This window comes from Pteropus medius, unplaced genomic scaffold (assembly GCF_902729225.1).
Source record: "Pteropus medius unplaced genomic scaffold, Ma_sr-lr_union100, whole genome shotgun sequence".
Taxonomy (NCBI): Eukaryota; Metazoa; Chordata; class Mammalia; order Chiroptera; family Pteropodidae; genus Pteropus; species Pteropus medius.
Window position 1 is genome coordinate 9,213,657 of NW_024340692.1, and position 10,762 is coordinate 9,224,418.

The window sequence follows — 10,762 nt, forward strand, 5'->3', positions numbered from 1 at the left end:
AATTCATTCAAATCATCTAGAAAGTTTTATTTTATGTTCACATTGAATTTTACATTATGGCAAATGGGAGAGGGAGGATATTGAGGGCATTGAATTGGATGTTCTCCAAGGTCCCCTTCAGCTCAAAAATACTCTGATTCTGAGGGAGAAAATACATACACACACACTGCCAACACTGACAGTCACTAAAAGAATAGACTGCTTTTAAATATAAGGATAATATTTTGAATGCATTTTAATTTGTTCATTGTCATACTGAGAAAAAATATCTTTATGCATTAGAATATGTGGTCCTCTATTTTTGTAATCAGATTACTATCCATAATGCTAACTCTATTTGTAGTGTATACTCCTTTGAGATTTAGGAAGAGCTTTTCATGAACATTAATTATTACAACCACTCTATAACAGGTCCGCCCTGAAGAAACAGCAAATATTAAAATCATATTAAAATATAAAACACAACTGTGAAAGTGTAACTGATTTACCCAAGATCACCAAGTTTGTAAATGGTGGAGTGCACATAGAACTCTCTGAAAAAAGTCGATATTATCATCAATGGAAAACTCATCCTGACAGTATTTTTAACATCGAACATACATACTAGAAATCTGTTTATATAAAAATAGATGATACAACAAGCATGATTTAATAAATATATTTACATTGTCAAATAAATAATAATGAAGAAAAAATTCAATAATGTTCATTGCTATACCCCAAATATGGAAACTTGGCGATGGTTGTAGAAAAGATTGAGTACCATAAAATGTTTTAAAAGCATACACTTCATTCAGCCTAAAATCTCAAGAGAATTACAGCCCAGTAAGAAAGTAAAATGGTCTTTGGAAGTATTAAGCCTTTCTCTTAAGAGGTAAAAATGTTCATTGGCATAAATTACTCGTAAAGGATATTTAATCCATATTGAGAAGGAGCTGAGGAATGAACACTGAGAATGACTATGTTAACAAATCCCTTGAGGAGATGACAAATTCAAAGCTGCATGGTAGGTGGTCAGCACTTAATTCACACTGACAATGATTGTGTGGTGCAGGTTACTACATGATCTGAACTGCTAGGTCAAACACACTGTCTCAAAATAATCATGTGGTTCTTTTGCATCATTCAAGGATTGAGTTTAAAATTCTCTTTAAAATGCTTTTTCGTATTTCTTATAATGAGGCACATGATGTTTCTGAGCATCTAGAAGTTTATTAACAGATTTTCATCGCTCTCACATGTATGTTACACCTTGAACAGTTAGCTCTCTTGTGGTCAAGACGATGGTAGACTCGACAGATGGTTTTATCTTCTTGGCAGATTTTTCTGATTATTGATGTCTGTAGATCTAGAGAAAAACTGATTTCCATTTAATACTCTTAAGATTTATCTTTCTTTGTGAGTAGTCCAGCACTACTACATTTTATCAGACATTATGAATGAAAACTGTTCACAAGAACACAAAACAAATAAATGGCACAGAGTGAAGCCCAGAAAAATAAACAACTTGCAGCATATTTTTCGAATGATGCTAATAAAATTGACTGAGAATGTGTAGTCTGCCACACTAACTTTTATGGCATATGTATGTACATGTACATCTATACACGTGTGTATGCATATGTATTTGTATAAATACAATACATATATACAAACAAATTTTTCATATTTTTTAAATCACTATTGAATCAACTCAAATTAACAAATGTGTAATCAACTTTACTATATTCTGAGGCTCTGAATTAGAATCCTCAATTATTGCAAATATTCTTTCTAACTAGTCTTCTACCTACACTCTTGTGATGGTTATTTTTTATTTTTCAACTAGCTGGGCCGTGGTGCCCAGATATTTGATCAAACAGTGTTCTGGATGGTTCTATAAGGGTGTTTTCATGAGATTAAAATTTAAATTGGTAGGATTTCCAGTCAAGATGGTAGAGTAGATGGTAGAGGAGTTGCCTCCTCTCACGACCGCATCAAAATAACAACTACACTACAGAACAACTATCAAACATTGAGAATTGCCTGAAGTCTAGCTGAACAGAAGTCCTACAAATAAGGATATACAGAAAAAGCCATCTTGCGACTGTTATGAGGGACAGAGACACAGAACAAACTGGTCCTACACCCACATATGGGGTTAAAGATCAGAAGGGTTATCTCAGCTGCAGAGGTCTCCCTAGAGGAGCAAGGATTCCAAGCTTAACATCAGGCCCCCAAGCCCAGGGTTTCAGGGCCAGGAAGAAAAGTCCCTGCAATTTCCGGCTATGAAAACCAGGGGAGATTGTGGCTGAGTGAGACAAAAGGTTTTAAGAATCCCAGTCATTCCTCTTTATAGGGCCCATGCACTGACTTACTCACTAACAGATTTACTCCCTCTGAGCTGCCATGCTGGGACAGCAGCTGGAAAAGTGTCAGAGACATACAGGGAGGAACTGAATTGTCTAGCTTCAGGGCGAGGGCTGGAGGGACAGCTTTCTCTCAAACAGAAGTTTTGGCAGAATCCACTGACACTTTGTTGAGCCCAACCCATGCCCATGTGCAGACACAGGCAGCCACCATATCTGAGTCTCCATCAACCTAACACTGGTTGTCCCACCCTGGTGAATCCCTGAGATCCCACCCCTCCCAACTTATGAGCCCGCCCAAGCCACTTCCAGTGGCTTTTCCATACAAATGGCCTGTCTTGGCTCATGCTGCAGACTTTCCTAAAATCTCTCAAAAGTTAAAAAACAAAAAACAAAAAAAACAAACAGGAGTTTGGCTTTAGTGTACCCCATACCTCTTGCTAAGCAGCAGCAAGCCCGGCACTTTTTAAGTGTCCTGCCTCAACTGGCAGCCATTTTTAGTTTGTGGCTTGGCTTCCTGAGGCACTTCTAAGCTTAGCGTGGGTGGCAGCCATCTGCAGATTGCTTGGTGGCTCATACCAGGTGGCCTTGGGCAGGGCACGGGATGAAACTGAACTTGGCTTATAACAGGGCCCCTCCCACAAAGCCCCAGGGCTGGTATGCCAGATGGCCCTCTTCAGACCTAGCTGGAGGACCACCTGGGGCTACATCTGAGGAGGATGCATCCACAGAGCAGACTAGGCAAGCAACAGAGGCCTGCTGAAGTGAATTCTGCTCCAGCCAAACAATGAGCCCTAACATCAATCTCTTCCATTGATATGCAAATAGCAACTAATGCTCAGCTACAACAGGAGGGCACACACAACCCATATAAGGAACATACCTGGAATATCCGGCTCAGGTGACCAGGAAAAACTGGACCACTGCATCCCATAGGACACCTACTACATAAGGTCACTCTACTAAAACTGGGAGATATAGGAGCCCTACCTTATACATAGAAACAAACACAGGGAGGCAGCCAAAATGGGGAGACAAAGAAACATGTTTCACATGAAAGAACAGAACAAAGCTCCCCAAAAATAACAAAATGGAGATAATTAATCTACCAGATGGAGAGTTCAAAACCTTGATTATACGGATGCTCAATGAACTGATGCGAAGAGTAGATGAACTCAATGAGAACTTTAACAAAGATATAGAAAACATAAAAATTGAGATAGAAATCATGAAAAAGAACTAGTCAGAAATGAAGAATACAATAAATGAAATGAAGAATACCTTAGGAGAAATCAACAGTAGGTTAGATGAAGTAGATGCTAGAATCAGCCATTTAGAAGAGAAGGTAGCAGAAAACACCCAATCAGAATGGCAACAAGAAAAAAGAATCCAAAAAAATGAAGATAATTTAAGAGGCCTCTGGGACATTGAATGTACCAGCATTCACATCCTAGGGGTATTAGAAGGAGGAGGGAGAGAACAAGAAATTGAAACCCTTTTTGAAGAAATAATGATAGAAAACTTCCTTAACCTGGTAAAGGAAATAGATATACAAGCCCAGGAAGTGCAGAGAGTCCCATACAAGTTGAACCCAAAGAGGCCCACACCAAGACACCTAATTAAAATGCCAAAGTTTAAAGACAAAGAGAGAATCTTAAAACGCAGCATGAGAAAAAAGATTAGTTTCCTACATAGGAGCACCCATAAGAAACCAACTGTCAGTTGATTTCTCAACAGAAACTTTGCAAGACTGAAAGAATTGACATAAAATATTCAAAGTGATGAAAAGCAAGGGCCTACAACCAAGATTATTCTACCTAGCAAAGCTATCATTTAGAATTGAAGGACACATAACAACCTCCCAGACAAGGAAGAGAAAAAGAGCTCATCACCACTAAACTAGTATTATAAAAAGTGTTAGAAGGATTTTTAAGAAGAAAAAAAAAAGATCAAAAATATAAGTAATAAAATGGCAATAACTACATACCAATCAACAATTACTTTAGATGTAAATTGATTAAATGCTCCAATCAAAAGATATAGTAGCTGAACAAATAACAAGATCCTTACATATGCTGCCTATAAGAAACTTCCTTAAGATTGAAAGACACACACATACTGAAACTAAAGAGATAGAAAAAGATATTTTATAAAAATGAAAACAAACAAACAAACAAAAAAGCAGGAGTAGCAAAACTTATGCCAGACAAAATAGACTTTAAAACAAAAGCTATAACAAGAGACAAAGAAGGACCTAGTAATACCACTTCTTGGTATTTATCTAAAGAAACCCGTAACACTATTTTGAAGGGACATGTGCATCCATATGTTCATTGCAGCATTATTTATCATAGCCAAGATGTGGAGGCAACTTGAGTGTTCATTTATGGAAGAATGGATGAAGAGGTGGTATGCATATGCAATGAACATTTAGCACATATACGAGGTGTTCAGTACATGATCTGGTAGCTTTCATTTTTATCATTGTTATTTGATCTTAAAGGGGGAAAGGAAAAGAAAAAAGTCTGATTTTTTATTATTATATTACTAAACTGATTCTTTATGAGTAATATTGATCTTTTAATAAGGAAATTAACAGAACTTTCCTTCTAATCTCATGTCTTTTATCAAAACTGTCTAGCCAAAAATTAGATGTTGGTTTCAATCCATAACAAATAATTATACCATGAATGTATTACAATTACTTTTTAAACTCAATCTGCCAATAAACCTAGCCCATTATTCAACATTTTCAGTAGCTTCCAATTTTCATTCACAACATAACCAAAGCTAATTTTGTATATGTGTTTTTCTATAATCATTGTATTTAGGACATTCTAAATTCAGCAACTATCCAAACCCATTGACTCGACCAGGATGTATTACTTATGTAAAACAAACATTATCATTATCTTCTTCATCATCATCATTATCCTGGACTGAATGTTTGTGTCCTTTCCTAAAATTTATATGTTGAAATCCTACCCTGCACTGTGATGGAATTAGGAGGTGGGGCTTTGGGGAATTAATTAAGTCATGAGGGTAGAACGCTTATGACCATGATTACTACCCTTACAAAAGAGACATCAGAGAGATCTCTAGTTTTCTGTACTCCTTGTGAGGACACAGCAAGAAGACAGCCATCTGTAAACCAGGAAGTAGGCCCTCACCATACACTGAATCTTCTAGTAGTTTTATCTTGGACTACCTGGCTTCTAGAACTGTAAGAAATAAATATTCGTTGTTTAAGACACCCAATCTATTACAACAGCTTAAACTAAGACCGTCATGATCATCATAATTGTTGTCAATAACTAACATAACAACCAGCATTACTTCAGCACTTATTATATGACTAGAACTGACATTAGAATTTTATAAGGATTACCTCTTAATAGCACTAACCAAGTAGCAATTTTAAGTGGTAGAACCAGAATTTGACCCCAAGCCCTCTGTGGCCAGATCCCATCATCTGAACTACTGTATTTTACTATTGTGTTAAAAATTACGAAGTTACTGATATTCAAACATTTTACAAAACATTCAACCTACTATATGATACTGTTCTTCGGAAAGCAAAATATAACATTTAGGTTGTGTACATACACCTAAAATATATAGTTTATTGTTCCATAGAAAATATCTTTTTAAAAATTCCTTCCCATCTTTATTGTGGTATAATTGACAAATGAGAACTGTATAAATTTAGAGTGTACAACATGATGATTTAATATACATACATATATATTGTGAAATGATTACCACAATCAGGTTAATTAACACATCCATTATCTCACAGAGTTACCACTTGTGTGTGTGTGTGTGTGTGTGTGTATGTGATGAGAACATTTAAGATCTACTCTCTTAGCAAATAGGAAATACTTCTTGACAGTATATTTTTCCAATCGGAAAATGTCATTCATTGTGTAAAATTACTTCAAAGGACAACTTAGCTCATTACATAAAAAAGTTAGCCAGAAATTCCCGGTAAGTAAAATTATTTGCTATAGACATTGGAGAGATGGCAGGCACACTCGGCCAGCTGGCTAGAAAAGACCTATTCTTTTCCAGTATTACTTCATTCTGCCTAATAAGATTATTTTGTATTGCCATGAAAGACACATATGCCTCCAGTGGCATAAAATTGCTAATTCAGTGTCCAAAGGAAATGTAAATAAAGGAGCCAGTGATTCCTTCATAGCTTTGTATATATGTGTATAGTATATTCCAATGAACAGTGAGTAGGTTGGGACATCAGATGTAAGGGTTCTGATCTTGGATTCACTCTACCAGTAGGGTCATAGGCAAGTCATTTAGCCTAACTGGATTTCAATATTCATATTTATAAAGTGTGATAGTTGTATTAATGCCCAGATTGCAAATTTGATGTGTTTATTTTGGATTTATTATGGCATTATTTTGTGGCAATAGAACAATGAGATGGGGAATATGTAATTTGTATTTAGGTAGGATTAGAAGAGATAGCAAATCTGTTACCTTCTGAGTATATGTACAATTTACTCCAAAACAATTTGATTAGAATATATTTGGTAGAAAACACGTTAATGAGTCCTACAAATGGGTGAAATAAAATTCTGAAGTCATTTGCCCTTCTTTACCTTTAAATTCTCTGTAATCATGATCTCTAGAAACTATGAAATCCCTTTTTTTTTCCCTAATAACCATGTCACAACCTAAACATTAATTTATATTCTTGCACAAAAAGCTTTCTGAATGCTTTGGGCATATAAATTTCAAATGTTCCATATCTATTTTTACAAGTCTTTCTCCTAGAATTGCCATTGATTTCTGCATTTCTATGTTCAGAAATAAAAAAATATATACCTCTAAATTTTGATGGCAGAATGTAAAACCAGATGACACCAAGGTTAGATTTTGCATTTAACTGCATTTGCATTTAGATCAATGTATTTAGAGATCCGCAATATTCTGTATACTTTCACCTGAATAAACATGCTGTACTGCATAATGAAACATTTCAGGCAATGCATGTTGGCCAAGCTTCCCTTTTAATAAAATGGGTTCTATTTTAAATAAATGCCTTTTATGCTTAAAAACAAAAACAAAACTAAAAAACTATTACACCTCAAATTTATTGTATCATTTTATAATAATTTTTCTATTGCCCTTAGTATTTTTTAATAATGAATATGTACAAAGAATGACCTTGATAACTAGAAAACTATATAATAGCATAGAAAAATTCCCTAGTTAGGAATCAGAAGACCAGATCTCCTTTACTGAAAAAAAAAAAAATTGAAAATAGTGCCCATAAATTAATTCTGTATAATTAATCTATTTTTTGTTTCAGTATTTTAAAATAGTAAGCATTTTTTTCTTGATATTTAAGGATAGTGAACACATTAATTATATTTGAGTGTTGAGAGTAAAATCAGAAAAGAAAAAAGTCTATGGTTCAAGTCCAGGCTCTATTATGTTCTGTTAACTATATGACTTAACATTTCTGGACTTCACTGCCCTTATTTCAAAATCGAAGCTCTTATACTAAGATATTTTCAGTGTTGTGACCCTATGATTTCATTGATACATTGAACAATGCCTTGCCTCCAGGAAATAATGTTAAACGGAAGAAGTTTTCAAATGTGATATGTCATTTCTAACTCCCTCCTGTGACAAGACAATATTTTTTTTTATCACTTTGGAGATGAGGAAACCAAGACTTAGTGAGGCAATGGATTGCATGAGTGTGCATAGATTCTAAGTGATGAAGCTAGTGCAGGCAGCCAGCTCAGTGTGACTACCTTCATGTTGCCTCACACCTCATCTTGCTACCTTCTAGTTTAAAATGGGAAGTGACCTAGGAACCTTTCATTTCAAGGTGGCTTCACAAAGATATTTCCAACCCCAAGATATTCGAGACTAAGTTGTTTCCAATCTCAAATTCCTGAATCAGTTTTTTTTTGAGTAGAGGCAACATTGATGATTGGTAGCCATAATCTCTAAAAATAGGATTATTGTTCTAAATCCAGAGCAGAATATGAATTACCATAGAGTACTTTTGAAACGGGAATGAGACTATAAGATTTTATTAGGCTCTCTTCCCCTTTTACTAGGAAAGTAAGGCCTGCCTGCAAGTTCCTGAGTTGTACCGCTAAAATCCCACAACCCCTACATTGCTGCTCACACTCACACTGCCATTCACATGCCCACTCATCACAGTCATAACTGCCAGCAAATCAACATTGGAACTTTTCATGAAAATATCATCACTTTTAAAATGTCCTTATTCTTTTTAGCAACCCCTGCATTCCATAAGCTCCACTTTAGAGTTATGCTTTTTATATTTAATATCTCTGTTAAATCTAGTAAGATGGCAAATCTGTGAACCAAAAATAAAAGACACATGTCTCTGTTCATTTCACCCTATCTTCAAATAGAAGAGGTTGGTCGACACGATTTTCTCAATACTGGTGCCCCAAGAGCAAGAGCCACTATAAACCAAAATTGCATATCTTCTGCTTCAGATAGTTTTAATAAAAGACTCGTTTCTTGCATTTCTCAGCTAGGCTTCCATGAGAAAATTAAGCCCTACAGAAAATGGTTTGAGTGACTCTTTTCTTAGTTCTTCTGAGGATCATACAAAGTTACAACCAAAGAGGAGAAGGAGACAAGCTACCTGGTCCTCCCACTGGATGCCTTATGGCAGTAAGGCTTGATTCTCTAGCTCATGGTCCCTGGTGAAGGTTGCTAAAAAGAACAAGGACATTTTAAAAGTGATGATATTTTCATGAAAAGTTCCAATGTTGATTTGCTAGCAGTTATGACTGTGGTAAAGAGTGAGGGCCATGGCAAACTATGTCCCATAAGCCCACAAATTTTATAAATAGTTTTATTGAAACACCACTATGCTCATGTTTTTTTTTTACTGCATGTGGTGGCTTTCCCACTACAACTAGAAAGTTGCTTGCATAGTTGCCAAAGAGATGCCATGTCCAGAAAAACTTGAAATATTTACTCTCTAGTCCTTTAAAGAAAAAGTTTTATGACTTTTATTATAGGGTATAATCATCTACTTGATTTGTTTTTAATCCCCCCCTAAAAATTATCAATAAAACAAATAGGAAGACATGAGTAACAGAATGTCCATAAATGTTCTATTCAAATTATTTGGAGTATAGATATATACTTTTCCATATATTTCCTGAACTAAGCCACCAATGGAAACAGTGTTTATTCAGTTCTCAAAAAACACTAATATTTTTAGAAGAAAATTTTACATCATAGTCGCCCCATCTCTCACTTTGACCTATGTTTTGAATTACATATTACAGAATATCTTTCCTTGTAGGATAGCAAGAGACTGGCATTTCACTTAAGCAATTAGCTACAATTTATAAAAACTACGTATTTAGATAACTCCTAATTATAACAACTAGCTTTTCTGTGTATATGAGGCATGAAGTGTGCCTGCAAGTAATTAGACGTTATCAAACGACTTCCACTTTCTTTTCAAAGCTGAAAAATATAGATAATAAAGTTTGTGGCATTTTTACATAAAACTAAAGCATGAGTGCTAGGTTAAGATAATTATATCTTTATTCATATTTTTAAGCTCAGAGTTTATCCTTTCTTTAGCACATAACAAACAAAACTGGATTAGTTTACAGACTGTGCAGAATCAAGGCAGCTGAGGAGAGTGCATAAACCGATCTCAGCAGAGTGTTCAGCAGTGTAATGATTGATGGAAGGCTAATCATTTCTTTTATGCAGGTCAAATATTCACCACCCTAAAGCATCTGCATATCTCAAGCATTTTGCAGTTTTTACAGCTTTTTGATCATCCACTTTTTTTTCTTTAACATAAAATGTTTCCAGGACCAACAGCTGGTGCTTGCTGGCTGAAGGAATGAACAGGAAGAGAATGTGTTCACAGGATTATGGAACAGGCTGAGAGGGAGAATTTATGCAGAGTTTTATAAGCTTAGTCAGGCAGAAAATAGATTGGGGTGCAAAGGAAATAATGTGTCATTCAAAACTCAGCTTACAGACATAGCTTCCATAACATAGGAGTAAGCATGGGCTATCCTTGCTTCTGCATCTTCAAGTATTATGGTGAAGTCGGGGTGAACAGCAGAAGCAGCCTGCACTGAGATCTTATTCTCCAATGGTTTTTATTGTTTGACTATCGAAATCAATCAAATCACAACCCTCTATGCACCCCCACTACACACTCTTAACTTAAAAATTTGTAGTAATGGCCAACATTCAAACAGCATGATAACTGAGATGTGGTAAAGAGAAATGGATTATTTTTAAGAAAGATAAAGAGCATCCTCCAATCAGTATAACTGACCCTGAATTCTTTTTTAAAAAGCTCTGATTTCCAGCAAGCCCCCTGAGTGCTCACAACTTCACCTTCCTTTAATGAGCTC